At 34.3% G+C, this 22,722-nt stretch overlaps 1 protein-coding gene across 3 annotated transcripts in view; it reads right to left on the reverse strand.

The window, feature by feature from the left end:
* The window catches only part of LOC129247490 (ATP-binding cassette subfamily G member 4), a 61,745-nt gene extending 39,315 nt beyond the window's left edge, over nucleotides 1–22,430 (reverse strand). Inside the window, exon 1 of one of the 3 annotated variants that reach the window (XM_054886629.1) lies at nucleotides 22,110–22,430. The gene's annotated coding sequence lies outside the window, so the exon portion shown is untranslated. Of the gene's footprint in view, nucleotides 1–21,694; nucleotides 22,022–22,057 lie in introns of those variants that run through there. The other 2 variants (XM_054886630.1, XM_054886631.1) reach the window with 2 other exon arrangements.
* Nucleotides 22,431–22,722: the final 292 nt, after the last annotated feature.

Below are 22,722 nucleotides of genomic sequence, written 5' to 3' on the forward strand. Positions count from 1 at the left end.
GCAGGGATTATTCCATCTGGTCCTGTTGTTTTATATGATTGGAAGTTTTCTACAGCCCAGGTTATCTTGAGTTCTGTGACAATGTTGAGGATATCGGCACCTAGTACCGCATCGGAAGTTGGAATATTGGCGGTTATCGCTTCCTCTAAATTACCTGCAAAGTGAGCATTTAGTAATAAGTATAATGATTTTTCGCTGGATTCTGTCCAGCTGGAGTCTGGCTTCTGAATATACCCTATAGGTTGAGCAGACTTGGGTGACCACCAGGGTGCCTTATTCTTCCCTCTATGCTTAGCTCCTGGATAAGCCTTAATGGAATGGAAGCGGCTGCAATGAAAAAATTGGAAAATCCATTCAAATGGGTTTTTACCCAACAATCTTTCAGACAGAAAAACATGCCATCGAGATATGTGCGAGGGAAAGTCTGCATAGAAAAATGAGAGCAACCCACATTTACGTACTTTCTCATAGTCCGACGACTTTGAAAGCCCTTCTATCCACTGCGATAACCTCAAAAATGGTAAATGAATTTCATTAGGGAACTTAAACACAGAATTACCGGCTCTTGAGTTCCTGGATATGAGGCATATGAGGGAAATGAAATAGCGGACCATCTGGCTAAGAAAGGGGGAAACAGGCCTCTAATTGGCTCTGAGTCTTATGTGGAGAATGCCTTAGAAAACGGGAGGAGAATAAATTCACTGAACACTGGCGAGATTGTATCGATCAACGACAAGCGAAACAACTCCTAACGCCAAACAGAGAAACTACTTCAAACTATTTTCGCTCAGTAGAGTAGATTTTTGGATTACTTAGGCTAGTCAAAAAAAATGTTTGTTTTTTTCTTGATGCTATACACTAAATTTAATTTTAATGACACAAAATGAGTGACCTATATTTTTGTATTTTTGTTTTGTAATATTTACCTGACCGTCAACACCTTGGAAATTATAATTGCATTTCCATGGGAAAAATTCACTTTTCCGTAAAACTCACTTTTGTATAAAATATTTACAGATCGATATTAATTAATATCCACATGTCTACAAAATGATACTAAAAGAAAAAAAAAATAATTTAAAAAAATTTTGTTTCTATTTTTCATGCCCTCTTTTAATTTCCCTTCACAAATGTCCAAAAATTTAAAAATATTTTTTTTTTTTCAATTTTGTATAGTTTCCAGTAACCCTGGAAAAAATATTCAATTTTTTTTTAAATAATCATATTATACTTCAGATGTCAAAAATGCTGTGCATATACCTACTTGCACAAGGTGGCACAAAATTAATCGCCCTATCGGAAGATTTATAATTTTTGCAAATGGTGTCGCATGCAATCCTATTTGACACTTTTGAACTAGAGCAGCTGGAGTATATAAACAGACAAGCAATGGAGCGCGTAAAGGTCTAATATAAAAATTTCCATCACACAAATAAGTGTTTTATTTAGTAAAAAAGGGCACCGAAGGCCCAAGCAGCTAGTCTGCTCTTTTTTTAAGTTAGTGTAATATTTTATATTATTCTAATAAATAAAAATAATACAAACAAAATAGATGATTAATTTTGCGCCACCTTGTACTTATAAAAACTGCTTAATGACGTTTTAATACTAATTGCTGATTCATTCATTTATGTATTGCTTAGCCAACTTTTGCAGTTAATTTCTTTCAAAACAATTAACGGCGATGTTTATTGCTAATTTCTTTCCAAATAAAATAACTGTAATTTCAAATAAAGTTTTTGAGTGGCGGTGTAATTTATTTTTAATGCCAAAATATAATTAAATGGATATTTAAATCTTTGCAATGACTCTGCTGGGAAATTTTTAAACAATGGTCAGCCTCAAGTAATGAAAAGTAAGAGGCTTTAAGAAAGATTTTTATCAATTGCATGCAGTAAAAAGTGGTTGTTGATTGTATGGATTAAATGTTTGCTTTCATACTTTCTTCTTACGTATACTGAAACCGATTTCATAGTTTACTCCCTATCTCAGTTTTGTGAATATCCAGGTGATGCGCTTATCCCTTAACACACATCAGTGCCTTGCGTCAATTTGACCACAAACTCGCTTCAATTTGTTTGAGAAATGTGAAGCACAATGAATATTTTTTTATTTTGTATTTTTTCCACGTAGTTTGATTTGTTTTCTAAAAATATTAAATCTTTTCTTACTCTTTTTTACCCTTAAATTTGACTTCTTGATGTTGCATATGAATTTCACCTCAGCCTGGTGAGTCAAGAATCAAACGCTAAGTTTAATAATGATAAGTGCCACAAAAATATGAAACTAAAAACAAGTTAACATTATCCTCAGAGCGAGGTGCTAACTTTACGAGTTGACATGAGTCAATCTTGCAATTTTGTCAAAAGTTAGTTCGAATCATCAGTAAACAATTGAGGCAGTGTCAAGTTTGCATACTCGTGTCATTTGATTTATAGAAATATTTGTCAATTTTGACTTATAGGACGTCTAACACTCCTTCTCTCACTCCTACCAGCCGACACGTACGTATCTTATGACTTATAAGTCAATAGAGAAACTTAACAGAGACAAGCAAATAAGCATTCCAGCTGTAAGCTCTTGAAATACTCGATAGACTCACTAATTTAAGCGCTCGGAGGTGAACAGCTACTGCAAAATTACAGATTAAGGAAAAAACTAGCAAACTCGTGTGAAAAAGTGCATTTGCCTGACTGCATGACAAATCGGCGTAAATGCTGTTAAATGCACAAGTTGTCGTAGTGTCATGTAGTTGTCATAGTGTGTGTAGGTATGATACATAATAAGTACTTCCATGCTTTACACTAATTACTGTCATTTATGCCGCTTTAGACACATTTCAAATGCACCCATACATATGTACTCTTATGAGCGTGTACATGCATACGTGATTAGAAAGGGGCAAGGAACTTATTAGAGTTAATAAAAAAGAATAATAGAATAACAGAATAAATTAACTTAGTTATAGCGAAGAAATAGCGATAACGAATAAAAAATTGCAGTGTAGAAATTCGTGCTGAAATATGCTAAGTGTCATTACTAATCATAAAAAGCGAAATAAAATCACTTATTCAATCTGCGCATGGACATACCAGTACATATATATAATACATACAGTGCACAGCATAAATCTTGATACCCTATCATTTCTAAATATAATTTTAAGACATTTCACAAATTATTATAGATTATGAAAAACTTTATTAATACAGAGTGGGCCATATAGCGTTTGCTTTTTGAACCACCTATTTTTTTGAGAATGGTAACACAAATGACATGTCAAATGTATTCATAATTTACTTAAAGGTTTGACATTTACGAAATGGGACGCTATACGATTGAACAAAATTGGGAAATATTGAAAACCTATTTCCAAAGTGGTGAGTCTTATACTAAAACTGTGAGAAATTTGAAAAAAAAGAATTCCAAAAAAAAGATTTGCCAAGAAGACAGTTTGTGGATCAATTTGTTAATCGAGTTCTTGAAAGTGGATCGTTAATGGATAAAACAACTCGTGAACGTGCTCCTATAGTGCGTACACCCGAAAACATTGCTGCTGTAGCCGAAAATGTGCGTGAACATCCAACAACCTCAACTCGTCATCGTTCTCAAGAATTGAACATTTCACGCACTTCTTTCAAGAGAATTTTGCATAAAGACCTCGGTATGAAGGCTTACAAAGTTCAATTGGTGCAAGAACTGAAGCCTAATGACATTCCCATGCGTTTTTGGTTCGCTCAATGGGCAGAAAATCGTGTGACCGAAGATGAGCATTTTTACCGAAAAATCATCTTTTCTGATGAAGCTCATTTTCACATCGGTGGCTACGTCATTAAGCAAAATTGTTAAGGACGAATGCTATGCGAACCATCCAGAGACGATTGATGTTTTAAAACACGAAATCGAAGTTGCTATTCATAAAATTGGAGGCCAAAAAATCGAAAATGTGCTTAAAAATTGGGTTGATCGAAAGGCATACTGTAAAGCCAGTCGTGGCAATCATATTATATTATATAACGATATTATTTATTATTCATAAATGACAATGTTCAATCATCAAAATAAAAAGTTGGAAAAAATATTGATTAGTGTTTTTTTTATAGCCGATTCAAAAAGCAAATTTTACATGGCCCACCCTATATATGTATGAATAATACACTTTGTACTCATTCTTAATAAAAAAAACAGAATCCAAGCAAACATGTAAATGTGAGCAAGAAATTCGTACAGCCAAGGAGTTGATACGCTCGCGCTTTGGAGTAGCCAATGCGCGAAATAACAGCATAGATTTTCCGTCGCCAATCTTCAGCAGAGAGTGAATGTGTGTTCTCAGCTACTGCAACGGCTTGAAAATGAAAGTTTTTTGTACCGTATCGTTACTGGGGATAAAAAATGGGTCCTTTACAATAATCCTGTTCGCAAACGCCAATGGTTAGATAAAGATGAAACGCCAGAACCGACCCCTCATGGTCCCCCAGATGGCCTTCACCCCAAGAAGATTCTCCTGTTTATTTGGTGGGATATGGCCGGTATTGTTTATTATGAACTTCTGGAACCAAAACAGACGATAACTGCTGATTATAATTCCATCAGCTGTCAAATCTCAATGAGGCATTTAACAAAAATCGACCGTCTTTAGTGAATAGACGCAAAGTTTTGTTTCACCACGCCAACGCAAAAACTCATACCGGAAGGCAAATATTAGGCAAGCTGAACGAGCTCGGATGGGAGCTAATGCCGCATCCACCATACTCTTCGGATATTGCACCTTGTGATTATCACGTTTTCCGTGGACTTCAATCCCATATGAGTAACAAGAACTACTCCTCAAAAGAAGCTATAAAAAGGGATATCGAAGCGTATTTTGGCTCCAAGGACAAACAATTGTTTGAGCAGGGAATTAAAAATTTGCCTAGACGTTGTGAATACATTGTAGATAATGAAGGAAAATGTATTATTGATTAAAAAAAACTTTAAACATCTTTTTTATTAATTTTAAAACCACCTTTAAAAAACCCACGAACTTATGGACTGACCTGATACTTGTGTTTGTTGGCAGAATATTTTCAGTACAACTGATTAAGTTCATTTATTCGCATCTATGTTTACTGTTTTACGTGACCAATCATGTCTCGAGAAGAATTGACATTAGAGGAGATGAAAGCTTCTAGAGTTCTTTGAGACCTGCCTTGGTTCAGGGACAAAGTAAATGTCCTTTAAAAATACATAATTTCTTCAAAGTCCTCAAGATCGATTAGAATATTATAGATTTTATTTGGTGTTAGCAGCTTTAAGCTAAACTCTCACAAAATAGTGTAAAGCCTATATTGTTGTATGGAGTCATAGTCTGGTGGAACTCACTAGAGAGGACGACATTGGTCAAGAAGCTGGAGAGAGTTCAGAGGTCGGCACTCATTGGAATCAGGGAAACTTCGAGTTCATCCCCCTGTCAACGGATCAGTGTATACTCTCGCTTAGTCCAATCGGAACCTTCTCCACTCATATTCCATCAATGGATCAGTGTATACCCTCGCTTAGTCCAATCGGAACCTTCTCCACTCATATTCCATCAAGGGAAGAGTGGACCGGAGGCTAGGTCTGGTGAACTTGTTCACGGATGGATCGATGTTGGAAGGAAAGGTTGGCGGAGGAGTTTTCTGCGAGGAGCTACCCATCAGATCCAAATTCAGGTTGCCGGACCACTGTAGTGTGTTCCAGGCAGAGGTAGCCGCAATCAAGGAGGCAGCAGATTGGCTGCTCACATGCGTACTAACAGTCAGGAAAGTAAATATTTACTCCGACAGCCAAGCGGCAATAAGGGTCCTCGGGCCAGTGACGGTGCACTCGAAACTGGTCAGGGAATGCCTGACCTCACTTTCGACTGCGTTCGAATTATTTCACATTAGCCTCATTTGGGTTCCTGGTCACAGCGAAATTGCGAGAAACTGCGAGGCGGATGAGTTGGCCAGACAAGTTACATGTGAGGTGATCTCCCCGCGAAAGGAGAGAATTGGGATCCCCCTGACTACCTGTGGTCTGCTCCTGGAAAGATGGGCATCGCACCAACTCAGCGAGCGTTGAGCAAGTACACAAACTTGTAAGGTCGCGAAATCCTTCTGGCCACGTGTGAACCGGGGGCGCTCGGGCGAGCTTCTGAGGTTGACAAAATATCAACTCTCGAATCTCTTGGGTTTTCTCACAGATCACTATGCGCGAGGAATGCATGCTGTGAGACTTGGAACTACCTCAAGTCCCTTTTGCGATGGATGTACGGAGGATGAGGTGGAATCAGCTCTGCACTTACTCCTTAGCTGCCCTGCTCTGACGGAGCCAGACATCTTGGCTCTTACTTCTTTGCTACGCCTGCTGATATAGCTGGCGTTGACATTAGAAATCTGATGAATTTCATGAGTAGCACAAAGCGGTTGACGCAAATGTGGGACAGTCATCGTTCGCAGTCCATACACTCTAAACCCACCCTCCTAACCATCCCAGCACCACCTCCCCCGCATCCCATCGGTCTTCCTCTCTCAACTCACCTCCTTCATAATGCTATCACAAAGGATGAATCCGTTTTTTCCTCGTCCAAGTGTGCTCATTCCTTGGGCAACCATACCAACCTAACCTCACAAAATAAAGTTGATTGATTTGAAATGAAGGACGTGACATACAAATGCGTTTGTGTTATTTTTGCAGCAAAGTATTTTTCAATATAAGGAATCAATTCCACCAGGTAGCTGATAGGGCAAATATGTATGCAGGGTAGGTGGGATAAAACTTTTTGTTTTTCCCCCCTTGCATTTTCACAGTCCCTTGCCATCGTACAGTGGTGTATGCTTATCAATGCTTTATCAGTTGCGATCCGACGACTTGTTCAAAGCTTAATGTTTACATACCGTGGCTCATAGCTATTTCATGCAGTTTCAGTTCAGGAATTTAAATTATTGCAGAATGAAAAATTGTCGCAATTTAAATTTTAATGTAAATATTTAGTTAAATGATTTGCTAACATAATGAGTAGAGCAGTTTTCGTGGAAATATAGTCCCACTCGGTATCTTTGCTCACAGCTTATTTCATGCAAGCACCTGTTTATGTTGTGGCGGCGGCTAGTTGCTTGGTTAACGATATTTATTGTTCTATGCAATTTTTAGTATGTTTGTGATCGCCAAGTGGCCAATATAAAAATATATAAAAAATGGGCCGACGTACTATGATTGAACAGCGAGAACTGGTCATCAAGCATTTTCAAAGCGGAGTGTCGTAGCGAAAAATTGCGGAAATAGTTTGTTTGAGTAGTGCTACAGTACAAAGTATCATTCAACGCTTCGTTCATGAAAATCGGGTGCAAAATAAAGGCTGATGTGCCCCAAATAAAACGAACGTGATGACCGTTTAATTGCTCGAAAAATAAAGAAAACCCAATGCTATCGGCTTCAAAACTGCTAAACGAAATTCAGCAGGAAGTGGGCAAATCATGTTGCGTCAAAACAGTGCGACGGGTACCACGTGAAAAGGACTTTGATGGTCGAGTAGGCCGAAAGAAGCCATTCATAAATAAAAAAAAATCAATTGCGCCGAGTTGACTTCACCAGAGAGCTCGAAATTAAAGATTTTGATTTCTGAAAACGGTAATATTTTCTGACGCGTCCAAATTCAACCTATTCGGTTCAGATGGAATGTCTTACGTCTGGCGGAAACCTAATACAGAGCTCCACAAAAGCAACGTAAAACCGACTGTGAAACATGGTGGTGGCAGTGTAATGGTATGGGCATGTATGTCAGCAGTCGGAGTAGTAAATTTAGTGTTTGTCGAGGGTATTATGGACAAAACAATGTACCTCAATATTCTAAAAAATAATCTACTCCAAAGTGCTGCGAAACTTGGAATACCTCAAGATTTCCGTTTCTACCAGGACAATGACCCTAAACATAAAGCGGCAATCGTGCAGGCATGGCTCATATGAAACTGTCCACATTTAATGCAACTCCCGGCTCAATCACCTGACATGAAAATCAATGTATAGTCATTATTGGAAACAAAAATCCGCACACCTCACATAAGCAATAGAGATCAGATAAAAACCGTAATTTTGGAGGAGTGGAATAAAATCGGAACGGTTAAAAGCTGTTAATAAACCCAAGGGATACCACACAAAGTACTGAATCATTTTTAAATCATTAGCTTAATTTAACTTAAATTTAAGAAAAAATGAATACTGCAAGAAATAAGCTGTGGCATAAAATTTTGAACCGTTCTGTGTTTCTGTTTTTTATATTTTTTATTTAAAGCTTAAAAAGCTTATTTGATACTTAAATTTTTTTTTTTAAGTTTTAGCTTTCAAAATAAAGCATTTTAGTAGTTCGCCTGCATGAAATAAGTGGTGAGCCACTTTATATACGATGCAATATCAGTCACTATTGACTGCACCGATGTAAAAAAATTGCTAATGAACCGTCAAATTCACAGCCTCGGAAATACCTATGAAATGAGACTTTCAGCTATTAGTCCACAGATGTCGCTAGGAGTATTTTTAAACCTTCCCAAATGTCTTGTTTTTTTCGTCTGTCATTTGTCAATAATATTCAGTTCATTGTTTCTTAAGTTTCATACAAAAATGCATTTTTGTCGCTCTTAAAAATGTCGAATTTCTTGCCTTCAAACTACGATTTGCGGACATCCCTGATTTTCTGTTATCAATTGAAGACAAACGCTTCTCAAGCTTATCAAATGCTTATAGAAGCTTATGGTGGGCATGCTCTAAGTAGAGCACAGTGCTTCAGTTGGTTTGAAAAATGGTGATTTTAGCGTGGAGAACGAGGACCGTTGCCGGCCACCGAAAAAGTTTGAGGACGTCGAATTGCAAGCATTGTTGGATGAAGATGATGGTCAAACGCAAGAAATGATGGCAGAGCAGTTGGGAGTGACCCAAAAAACCATTCCCAAACGTTTGAAAGACACGGACATGATTTTAAAGGCCGGAAGATGGGTGCCGCATGAACTCACTGAAAGGCAACAAGAGGACCGAAAAACCACTTGTGAAATGCTGCTCTCCCGGTTCAAAAGGAAGTCTCGAATCGCATCGAATCGTTATGGGTGATGAAAACTGGGTGTATTTCTCCAATCCCAAGCGTAAACGATCGTATGGTCCGCCCGGCCACAAGCCAAAAACAACGGCCAAACCAAATCGCTTCGGCCGCAAGGCAATGCTGTGTGTTTTCTGTGATCAGGGTGGTATGATTTGGTACGAGCTATTAAAACCAGGTGAAACAGTTGACTAATTTGACAGTTGAATAATTTGAACAGTGCGTCACAAAGTAATTTTTCTTGATGACAATGCACCGCCACAACGAACAAGAGCGACCCGGGAATTGGTGGAGACGTACGATTGGGAACCGCTGGTGCATGCGGTTTACTCGCCAGACTTGGCGCCTTCCGATTATTATTATAATAAATAATTATTTGTTTACATCGATGGGCCACGCACTTTCCGAGCAGCGCTTCAATTCTCACGAAGAAGCCAAAAAATGGCTCGCTGATTGGTTTGCGGCCAAAGATGGCCAATTTTTTTGGCGCGGCATCCACAAATTGCCTGAGAGTTGGGAAAAATGTGCCGCTAGCGATGGCGTTTTGAAGATTAAATTTGTAACAATTTTTTTTAATAAACGTTTGAAATTCAAAAAAAAGTTTCATTTCATAGGTAAATAAGTAAAATCCCTCGTTGACAGCTTTTGGTTGTCGTATACGAAATTTTCAAAGGAGAAAATTTAATCAAACAAATTGGCTACCATTTGCAAGCAACAAGTTTACGAATCTTAACTGATGGTTCTTAAATAAATGTAAAATAAAATTTTATTATTAACAATTATTCGATATGGGAGTGCACTTACTCGTATATTTAAATTGGGTATGAACCTTATAAAGTAATATTTTTTAATTTTCAAATGCAATTAAATATCAAGGCCAGCTAATGCCGAAAAGTTTTCTTACAAAAAACGTCTAACTTTGCCATTAGCGCAATTAAAATATTATAAAATACTGGTTGGGTGACAATAAAAAAATCTTGTGCTAATAAATTTGTATTAAAAATTTCAATGTAAATCACCGAGAAACAGGATTTCGAAAGTTTTTTTTCTGTAATAATGCGTATTTTTAATTATTGTTACAATTCTAGACAATAATTGAAATTTATATTCAAAACGAACCAGTTGCATAAGTCAGTTTAATGCCAAAAACGCACAAAAGCCCTAATGCACTTTTTTATGTCTTACAAGAGTAGCTAAAAATATCTTAAAACTTGAACAAAAGATATTTTTCGTAAAATATGAAGTCATTATTTTGACTTAATGCTTTAATTGCTTCTTCTGTTTACAGGCGTATTTTAATGCGCAGGACCAGAAATTATAAAAAAAGGTTTAGCGAAAAAATTGCTAGCGAGCTGAGTTTTGGTAATGACTTATAGGAGCTTAAAGGGCGCTTCGAAAATAAGTAAAATTGGTTTAAGAAAAATCAACAGTTCTTTATAACTTTATTGGAAAACACTGTCGTGATTAACACTAGAAAGGCGAGCAGTGGTTATGCGATTTATTTTCATATCTTACTCGCTTTGCTTTGTATAAAAAAATACTTCTTTGGCATACAGAAATCACCTCAGAAATAGTTTTTTGATTATTTTTTAGAATTAACAACCACCATCGAAGCGGGCTGAGATGCTATTATTAAAATAGAAGTTTTAGTTTCCTTCTAAACTGCATTTTTTATGTGTCAGCCAGCTGCCAGAGTTTGAGCCATATTATTTGCACTACAAGGCGAATATATACTCGTATAAGGGAAATCCACAAGAGTAACAACAACATTCACATATATTTTGTTTTTAAAATTTGGAGGTTTGAATGTTAGAATTTCAACTGGAATGTGAACAAACAAACAAAGCAACAACAAGTACCAGAGCATTTCGACATTCAAACCATCAAATCGTAAAAAAAAATCGGCTGCTTTAGGGGCAACACCTTGCGAATACAAAAGATCTTACCTAGGGTTTACACAAAGCACTACTCCGAAGACAATTGAAAATACGCCAAAAAGGAAAACAATTGTTTGCTTTATAGGTTAGGTTGGTATGGTTGCCCAAGGAATGAGCATAATTGGACGAAGAAAAAAACGGTTTCGTCCTTTGTGATACCATTATTAAGGAGGTGAGGTGAAAGAGGAAGACCGATAGGATGCAGGGAGAGAGCGCGGAGAGGTGGCGCTGGGATGGTTAGGAGGGTGGGTTTAGAGTGTGTGGATTTTTAATGTCAACGCCAGCTATATCAGCAGGCGTAGCAAAGAAGTAAGAACCAAGATGCCTGGATCTTAGCCCCGCCAGAGCAGGGCAGCTAAGGAGTAGGTGCAGAGATGATTCCACCTCATCCTCCATATATCCGTCGCAAAAGGGACTTAAGGTAGTTCCAAGCCTCACAGCATGCATTCCTCGCGCATAGTGATCTGTGAGAAAACCCCACGAGATTCGAGAGCTGATATTTTGTCAACCTCAGAAGCTCGCCCGAGCGCCCACAGTCCACACGTGACCAGAAGGATTTCGCGACCTTATAAGTTTTTGTACTTGCCCAACGCTCGCTGAGTTGGCGCGATGCCGATCTTTCCAGGAGCAGACTGCAGGTAGTCAGGGGGATCTCAATTGCGTTGTAGCGGCAATACACTTTTAAGCAATCGCCATTAGTGTCGTTTCTCTTTCACGAATTACGTCACCGATTTGGCGAGTTACGCCAAATCATTTGCCAAATTTACTGCCTTCCAAAAATTAGAGACAGGGACGAAGACTTTGTGAATAATTGTGAATGTATTAGTAAAAAGTGTGAATGGATTGGCATTGCCTTTGCAAAACTGTCCCGTGTAAACGCTATGTTAAGGTCGAAGTGTGATGCTCCGTTTTTTACTCTATTTATACTCTTCTATTTCACTTTTTTGTAGCAATCGTATAAAGAAAACAACTTTTCAGTTTGAGTGAAAATAAAAAAAGAAGAATTTCATGTAGTAATCGAATCTTTGAATCGTTCCCACGACAGTCGGTTCTACATTACCGGAACGACTTGGGCTTATATCCGGCCAAGGACTGTCAGTCTAGCAGCATTCTTCGTATATGTATGGGCAATGTTTATGATTGCACAACAACAACTAATAAAAGGTGAAAAACCGAAAAAACCAAAGTGTGGTTGGGTAAAGTTCATGGCACCAATGCAACATTATTATTATTGTTATTATGAGGAGATTTAGAACTGAGACCTGAGAGAACTATTGTGCGCTCCTCCTGGACTTAGGGCATTTCTCTGAGCCCATTTTCCTCAATAAATTTGTTAAGAGAACGTGTGAGAACGCGTTACATTCAAAAATTTTATATGAAGAAGCTACCCATCCACTATGTGGGTAAGACGTTTGCTCATTGTGGACCAAACACATAAACGCCTCCTCATCCAGCGTAGTCTCCAGAGTTGGCCTCTTGCAATTATTGTCTGTCGCCAAAATTTGTAAAATTTTACAAATAAATTTAAAAAAGCTGGTACTAACAGCTAAGACCTTCGGGTTTTTTGGCGAAAATTTATTTAAAAAAAAAAAAATTATTTTTCATGAAAAAACTACTCGGTGGTAACACATGGGAACTGAAGCATATTTTGGATAGATGAAAAAAATATAATTTTTTAAATTTATTTTGTTAATTTTTTATTGTTCTTTTAATTGTAGGTAAAAATAGTACTTATTGTTATTGTTATGACAGTAAATATGAAATAAATGGAGATCTAAACAAAAAAAAATTTTTTTGGAACGCACTCAAAAATTGAACACTGGTACAAATGTATAGCGCCGAAAGACGTCGATGAAAAATAAAAATCAATTTACCAAAAAATTATTTAATCAACTTATCAGTCTGCCCTTGTTTATACAGATAACGCGTGCACTTATATATTCGTATAAAAATTAATCTTCAAGCTAGAAATGTTCTTTTATGACTCTGCCCTACTTAAATTTCACTGAAAATCGACGCTTAGCTTAGGTATATAAAGTTCGTTGTCCGATTAGTTTATTTAGCAGTAGTGTTTATGTAAATTTATATATTTTTTATTTCATAATTTCTCCTAGTTAGTTCATAACTTTAAGTTTTATTTTGTTTTTGTTTAGATATTCCTCAACTCGATTTTTTGCCTTACCACCTGGCTGCTAATTTTGCGCAGTTAAATGCAAGAGTTTTTATTCACTTAGTTACCTAATTTTTTTTGAAGAAAATATATATAATATAAAATATTTACGTAAAATTTATAAAATGTATAAAAATGCTTGGTTTAACTGAGTACTGGAAATATCAGGTCAGTCCATAAGTTCGTGCGCATTTTACCCATAATTTCACTTTTGTACGATTTTTGCATACAAAAAATTATTCGTGGAATATAATATAACGGAACTATTTATATTTTCTTTGAAATATTGTGCATTCAACAAGTGATTTTAATCGCGGATAGAAGCACTTGTTGTTAAAAAATAAAATGGAATCTTCGAACGCGTATAAGAGGCATATTTTGTATATTTTTTATAAAAGTGGTAAAAATGCAACAACTGCTGCTGCAGAAATATACGCTGCTCACGGAGAGGATACCGTGTGTGTAAAGACTGCGCAAAAGAGGTTTTCAAATTCCGAAGTGGTAACTGCGACGTGGAGGATGCCCCGCGCGCTGGTCGTTCTGAAGTCTTTAACTCCGACGCCTTGCTCGAACTCGTGGACGCAGAGCCAAATTTGACAGTCGATATGAAAGCTCAGAGGTTAGATTCATCGCATGGAACCGTTCACAGGCACCTGGTTAAGTTGGGAAAGGTTTCAAACCTGGGAAAATGGGTTCCGCATAGACATTCCGTCGCCAACCTTTAGCAGAGAGTGAATGTGTGTTCTCAGCTGCTGCAACGGCTTGAAAGTGAAAGTTTTTTGAACCGTATTGTTACTGGTGTTGAAAAATGGGTCCTTTACAATAATCCTGTTCGCAAACGCCAATGGTTAGATAAAGATGAAACACCAGAACCGACCCCTCATGGTCCCCCAGATGGCCTTCACCCCAAGAAGATTCGCCTGTTTATTTGGTGGGATATGGCCGGTATTGTTTATTATGAACTTCTGGAACCAAAACAGACGATAACTGCTGATTATAATTCCATCAGCTGTCAAATCTGAATGAGGCACTTAAAAAAAAATCGACCGTCTTTAGTGAATAGACGCAAAGTTTTGTTTCACCACGCCAACGCAAAAACTCATACCGCAAGGCAAACATTAGGCAAGCTCAACGACCTCGGATGGGAGCTAATGCCGCATCCACTATACTCTCCGGATATTGCACCTTGTGATTATCATCTTTTCCGTGGACTTTAATCCCATATGAGTAGCAAGACCTACTCCTCAAAAGAAGCTATAAAAAGGGATATCGAAGCGTATTTTGGTTCCAAGGACAACAAATTTTTTGAGCAGGGAATTAAAAATGTGCCTAAACGTTGGGAAGACATTGTAAATAATGAAGCAAAATATATGATTGATTAATAAATACTTTAAACATCTTTTTTATTAATTTTAAAACCACCTTTAAAAAACGCACGAACTTATGGGCTGACCCGATACTTTAATTGGCTGTTACCACAAATCACAAATCACAAAAAAACACTTAAGTGCTAATATTTTTAGTTTTCAAACGGGTGTTCTTAGCCGTAGTATTTTCCAATACCCGTTTCGCAATTTTTAATTGCTGTTGATTTTGGTAGTTTTTGCTTGCCAAGATTTCAATGTAATATTACGTTTCCACCAAAAGCAAACACCGTGTTTGCAGGAGTTGTGTTTGGGAGAACTGTCAACTGTTTCCACCGAAATGTGTTTGCAAAGTGTATGGTCTTTGGTATGGTAAGCAGATTTATGATACATTATTTTGCGGCGACAGCACAGCGCGATAGCCCAGCGGCTAGCAATGTGGGCTTCCGATCCGAAATCCTTGGTTCGAATCACAAAAAAATTTTTTTTTTTTTATACATTTATTTCATTTTGTTTTATGATATGTTTATGAGCAGATTTTTTTCATGGCAGAAATACACTCGGAGGTTTGCCATTGCCTGCCGAGGGGCGACCGCTATTAGAAAAATGTTTTTATTAATTTTGCTTTCACCGAGATTCGAACCAACGACCTCTCTGTGAATTCCGAATGGTGATCATTGTTGCCATGTTTCGATAAGAATGCAATAATAAATGAGGAAAATGAGCAACATTGCCACCACTTAATAATTAAATTAGACGCAAACCCAACAAAACACGCTTTAAATTAGACGCAAACCCACAAAACACGCTTTGAAAGTGAGTTTAGGTATGGAGTTGTGTTTTAATTTTGTATGGGATTTGACAGGAGTTTTGTTTCGTGTTTGCGCTAAGAACACGATAGCGGCAGAGAACACGATAGCGGCTGCGGTGGAAACTTAGCATAAAGGAACGTGATTTTAACACTTTTTTCTTTACTTTCGCGTCAACGTTGTTTGTCGGAAGTTTAGCTCTGTTGTAGTTTGTTTATATAAATTTGCATATATTTACTTATAAATCATTGGCTGCTGATTGTCTATGGCGTCACTACTCTTCTATATATGTAAATCTAGACGTGGCTACAAATATGTGCCTGTTGTATAAAAATTCCCTTAATTCAAAATGCAAAGGTTTGGCAGTGATTCCTCCATTTCCTAGAGTACCACGAAATGCCTGCTCATTCTTCTGGTGAACCCCTTTTGGCGCATGAAATGACTACTGATCATTAAGATTAGTAATCTTTGTTCGATTTGTGTTTATACGCAATTTTGAAGTAAAAATATTTGTAAATTCAATTAAATGAACACGAAAATGTAATAAATGAATTCTCCTCCACGCTGAACTGTCTATGTAAATTTGAGCATCCAATTCGCACCTTTTGGCCTCGGAGTGCGTTCTTTCTAGTAAATAGTGGAGTGTCTGGAGCGATAAAAACGTTAAAACCTAGGATGTCTCAGGGACTAGATGAAATTAAATTATCTTTGCGAAAATGTGTTGTGAATAACATAAATAATAATCTCTACCTATTTAAAAGTTGTGCATTTGATTTTTAAATAGCAAAAATTTATGATTGCAATAACTTATGTGCTATAATGCAAATAACGTTGTAGAATTTGTTGTTTTTGTAACAGAAGTGGAAGCAAATGAAAAAATAAATAGATTATGGATAAATAAATGTTAAAAAAAAAATATTATGTAAACTATTCGTTTATTTAAATAATTAGCATACAAAAAAAAAATAAATAATTGTTTTCTGTTATTATAGCATAAAAGTAAAATCGAATTAATTATTGAAAACAAAAAAATTATGACTATTTAAAAGAAAAAAATGAATTAACAAAAAAATTTGTCTATTGAAAAATTTACATTTTTTCAAATATCATCTTCAATTCCACTGATGTTAATCATAGGCGCTACATTTAGACAGCTGTCGTCGTTGCACTGTAGGCATGCTACACTGCAGTATAATCCACTTTTTCGGCATCCGCATGCAGCTCCACATCCTTTTTTGCAATTGCAAAATAACATTTATAATAATAAATTTTCCGGAGCAGGTAATTGATTCGTAAATATTGGATGATAGGTATTATTGGAATAGTTCCATCCCCAATTTTCGATGATGAAATCATTCCCTAACCACATCTGAATTTGTAGGTAAACCCTTTTAAAGTGTTCAAATGCTGCATCAGATGTGGGAGGTAACGAAGATAAAAGAACACTTGTGTCTTTGGCAGTTGCTTTGATGAAATAATTGAACCTGAATGTATTCAAATCTGTAATTTTTGCCGAACCACCATACAGTCCCAAAATACATGTAATACCAGCTTGAAATATATTATTTGCATCTTCATGTACATTTTTAAATACTGCTGCTGAGTCATGTAGATCATTCCGCTTCTCAAAATTTTTGATAAACTTAATTTTTCCTTTATTGTAAAACGCAGAAGTAGTATCACAGCCCGTGAAAGCATGTAAAAATAGAACATGTTCTTTAGATGCTGGTAGAGATTTTTCTAAACTTTTCAATGAAAATATTTGTTGGTTAACTTTGCCTCGGGATGGTTTTAAAAAATATATTTCACGATCAGTAGGCGCCAATAACGTTAACACAACCAAGACGTCAATGTCTTCAGAAATTACAACAATATTTTGAGATTCTAAACTAATTGCTGTATCAACATTTATTTTATCTGCATCGCTTTCCGCTTGGCATGTAAAAATATTGTTATCAGCTAATTTTATACTTAACATTTCGATTAAGCGAGATTTATGTTTTTTATTCGTTAGAAATTTATCTTGAGCGATTTTTAACGGCATATTTTCATCAAATTCAATATCTGTACTTATATTTTTTAGTGCGCGACGATTCCTTTCAGCAGATTTAATACCGTGCTTCTTATATCCATCAAATACTACGTATGCGTTATTATAATTATTCCTCAAATATCTTACGTAATGTTCGCATATCATTTTGAATGTTTCATTTAATTGCCATTTGCAACGATATAACAACATGCCTCCATCAATAACATAATGAACATTTTCTAAGCTTTTCAAATTAATCTGAATTTCTGGGAATAATTCGTAGAAAGTTGATTTTTTTGTTTTTCGCAGTTGGCCATCTTCAAACAGAGCAAGTGGATATGGTGCCAGTTCATAATTCATATAAGTTTTTAGTTCATAATCTGTTTTTTTCAACACACAAATACGTTGAAACAGCAACAATGGATCAACGGGAATAACATTGTCATGAATTTTTATTTTATTATTTTTAGCCAATAGAGAATTTATTTTATCTTTCCTTAATAACTTCAATTCGCGTACATTTTTCCCTTCGATTTTCTTCATAACTTTTAAACCTTCTTCAAAAGCATTGTAACAATTTATACTTTTATTACCGGTAATTCCAGTGGCAATTGACATAATTGCATCTGTATCAGGAAAAGGACTGTGTTCTTTGAAAAAGTCTACCAATCTTTTTACATCGATACCATCCCTTTCAATTCTAGCATCTGTAGAATCACTGCGTTGATGACTTTTATTGAAAGATATGTCACAAAAATTTACTATGCTTTCAATAATATCTTTTCTATAAATAACTCCTCTGATCCATTTATAAACTACACTTTCAGTGGCACCTCGTTCAAAAGGACCCCCTTCGACGCTTATTCCTTTCATTAAAGTCTGATCACTTGCAATACCAGAAAAAAAATATCTGATCGCCTAGATGTGAAATATCCTGTTGTATATTTTTCGAACTCTGCTGGATCCATTTTACACTGTAATTCCTTCATATCTTGCAGATAAATTTGTGCAGCCTTCGCATAGGGAAAATGTCCTGATGCGTCGAATAGTGGAATCATCAGCTCAGTACTATGTAGGTGTAAATTCCAATCCCCCATAAGGTCGGCAGCAATGAAGTCTTTCAATATTGTTACCATTCGAAAATACGTAATACATAGTTTTGATGTTTTATCTTTATTTTCAAGCTCAACTAACTTATCTTCAAAAATTCTACTCAGCATTTGAAATCCTTGATTTTCTGTAATTTCATTGTAATTGAACATTTCAAAAATCATCGATATTTATTCGTCATTCAATACATTTAAAAAATCCGCATTATTTTCCTTAAGATCTTCAAAAATTAATTGTGATAAAGCCTGCTGCAATAAGGTATGAGCACGTATTGCTCTAGCATAGGCACGTCCTGACGTTATGTGATCAATCGTATTTTCTGCATAAATGGTAGAAAGAACTTCTTTTATCCCACTTCCAGCCATAATATAACCAATAATATATAACGTTGGGAAGATGTATTTCTTTATCTATTTAAGTAAAATTTAACGTAGAACTAAAAAAAATTATTTCCAACTAAATATTATATTATGCTCCAATATATTAATTTTTCATATTTTTTTGTTTAAACAATGAAAAAATTAATTGCACAATATAATATTGGTAGAAGTTACAATTTAGAGCATACAAAAGAAAATCCTGATGGTTACATGGCAATTCATTCAGTCCCTCAGAGATCCGAGGTCAAAACCCCCGGGCACTCCACTAAAAGTGAAATAGTTATTTTGAGAACATAAATGCCTTTTTTGTGTTATACATTTGAAAACTATTACATACACACACATATATGTACATAAATGTGCTTTGTCATACTTGGCATATTTTCCTTGTGAAATGCTAACGAAATTGGTATGCCACTACATGCACATGTGCGTATATGTATGTATATTGTGCACTGGAGTATTTTTTTTTCGACATCTGAAATATCGTTTGTTTGTTCATGAAAAGAATACCTTGCGCGCTATAAAATATTAGCGAGAGAGGATTAGTGGAAGGAACGAAGTGAACGATACTCGTATAATGAATGACCAATTCGATAAGTGTTCAGCATTTTCGAAAAATGTTGTCATCTTAAAATTTGTTTTGTAATTTAAAAAAAATTTTATTGAAAACGTTTTTTTTAACACAATTTTGTTTTTTCAAAATATCCTTTTGTAAAAAACAATTTTTCTTTTATTTGTTGCGTGTTTGTTTTTTTTTTTCAAAAAATTTATCGCGAATACCTTTTTTCGAAACATTGTTTTTAAAGCATTTTTTGTCCAAAAAATTTTTTTTATTTGCTTCGTTTGTTGCTTGGTTTTTTTCAAACCATTATCGCTAGTACCTTTGGCAAACAACTTTTCTCAAAAATATTTGTTTCTTTTTGTTCATACTGTAATGGTTTTTTGTAATTTTTTTTATATAATATAAATGTTTCTTTCAATAATATGTAACTTTTCCAGATATTTTTGCTTATTTTTTCTTTTTTTGCCAAAACTTCTTAACAAAAAATGTTATTTTTTATGCTTTCTTAAACAAGTATTCTTAATGAAAATATTAACATTAATTATATTTTTTAATAAAGTAATTTTTTTTTATCGTTTTACTTTTTTTCGACAACACCTTTTGGCAAACCATTTTTGGTAAAAATATGTTTTTTTTGGCTTATAATTGAATCGATTTTTGTAAGTTTTGTAAGAATTTTATACTTTTTTTTTAAATTTTTTTTTTAATGTTTTCAAACATTTCCGCTCACTAATATTTTCTGCCAAAACTTTTTTTGTGTTATTTTTTATATTTTATTGAACAAATTTTCTTAATATTTTTATTCAATTATATTTTTTGCCGAAGTTCCTTAGTCGAAAAAGTTTTTTATAACGTTTTTTTTTCAAAACATGTTTTGCTTAACAAATTTTGTTTTTTAATTTGCATTTTTTATTTCAACACATTTTCGCTAATTTCGTTAGAGAAAAATTTCTCCTTAAAATGTGTTTTTTTGTAATTTTTCAGAAAAGCATTCTTGTAACTTAATTTAAATTGTTTTTTTTTCAAAAGTTTTTAGTTTTTTTAAGCATTTTTGTTTTTGTTCAATTATATTTTTTGTCGAAATTCCTTAGTAAAAAAAATTTAATGTTTTTTTTTTTCAAAACATGTTTTGTTAAACTTCTTTTTTTTAATTGGTATTTTTTATTTCAACACATTTTTCGCTAATATTTTCAGGCAAACCTTTTTGCCTTAAAATTTTTTTTTTGATTTGTGTTTTTTATTTCAACACATTTTTCGCTAATATTTTCAGGCAAACCTTTTTCCTTAACAACTTTTTTTTAATTTATGTTGTGCCGAAACTTTTCAGAAATGTTATTTTTTATATCTTATTAAAAAAAAAGTCTCAATATTTTTATTCAATTACATATTTTTCTAAAATTATTTTCTTAAAAAACATTTGTTTAATGTGCATTGTGTTTTCGCTAAAATAAAATAATGTGATATATAAAAAATTTAAACTTCACTTTACAGTTATGATTGATTTAATTTATATTTCACTTATTTTTATACATTTTTTAATTATTAATATTTTAAAACATTATTTTATTCATTTTATATATTGTAATTATTTATTTTGTATCTTAGACATTTATTTTTTATTATTTACATTTTAAATATTTAAGTATTTATTTTTTAGTTTAATTATTTATGTCTTGTTGTTAACATTTTAAAATTTTTTTTAATTAATTTGATTGATTTATTTATTTTAATTATTTAGTTTTTATTATTAACATTTTAAAGTATTATTTTATTTATTTTTTATTTTTAGTATTTATTATATATTTTTATTTCAATTATTTAATTATTTCTTCTTATATTAATTTTTTATTTAATATTTTGTGTTTAATTATTTGCTTTTTATTATTAACATTTTAAAATATTATTTAATATTTTATTTTATTTTTAATATTTAATTATTTATTTTTTATCTTATTATTTATTTGTTATTATTAACATTTTAAAATATAATTTTATTTATTTCAATAATTTTTTCCAATTATTTTAATTACTTAATTATTTATTTTTATATTTTAAATATTGACTGGATATTTTTTTTTATTTTAACTATTTTTTTTATTATTAACATTTTGTAATATTATTTTATTATTTTCATTTCTCATTTAATTGAACACCACTTTCGCAGTAAGATAATTTAATACGAAAAGTGGCCTCTTTAAATTAATTAAATACATAAAATAAAAAAATTCGCTGCTTTACTTACTCGACACAGAGAAAGAACAGCACGAAAGGGTCTGCATAGAAATTGCAGTTCCGTTTATGTTTTTGTTTGATTTGAGATATTTCACTACGAAATTTACATATGTCATAAGCGCACTTGGAGTGTTGTTGTTTTTTGCAATTCTATAAGAAACCTTTTGTATTCAAATAAACTATTGTGTAGCTTAGGGGAACAGCAATTGGAGACCATATATGCATGACTGTGTTTTTTTTAACTTATTTTTGCACTATTGAGAACACTGAGTTCAGCTTAGGCAGACTTGCTGATAATAAAAAGGCACAGACATAATAAGAGTTGAGTGTTTTCTTTGTTTCATAAACATTTGTATGTACTATACGCGCTTACATATGTATGTATGTATGCATGTGCAGATGTCAAGTGATGATCCATTTTTTACCTTTATCAAGTTTTGTTCACTCCATCGTTCTTATCACTCAACACTGAATTCTGCTTATCTTCATATTACGGAAGTAAATAAATATGTAACCAGCAGGCAAGAGTTGAGTTCATTTGTACCCGAAAAAAGCGCGCTTTGTGGACGCTACACTCTGGAGATACAGACGCGAATAAAATATTGACTGTGGCGCGTATCAATTTATTATCGGTCAGCTAAGTCACAAAACTAAATGCTAACAGTTAGTCGGTCGGTGGGTCGATTGGTGACGCAGTGCCTTGTCAAGCGCGTTCACTCGTTGCGCGTTGAAAAATCAAACTGAAAAGCTCGCTTATTTAGTATCTTTTCCAACTGCCAATTGAAGCGGCAGCAGCGGCAACAGCAATGGGAACCGTAATGGCAGCAACAAAATCAACGGGAATGAGTAATCACAATTACCCAGCAAGCCGAAGGGAGGCTTTTGTGACATTAACTTTTGAGTTTAAGTTTTATGTGTAAAAAAAAACAGAAACAAAATTGTCATACCTTGTAGGTATTTTCCTGAACAGCTGGGACTTATGAAAAGAAGCAATAAAAAACTACCTTTTATTTTTTATTTATATTTTTATTTATTTAA

This window comes from Anastrepha obliqua, chromosome 5, assembly GCF_027943255.1.
Source record: "Anastrepha obliqua isolate idAnaObli1 chromosome 5, idAnaObli1_1.0, whole genome shotgun sequence".
In the NCBI taxonomy this organism is placed as follows: domain Eukaryota; kingdom Metazoa; phylum Arthropoda; class Insecta; order Diptera; family Tephritidae; genus Anastrepha; species Anastrepha obliqua.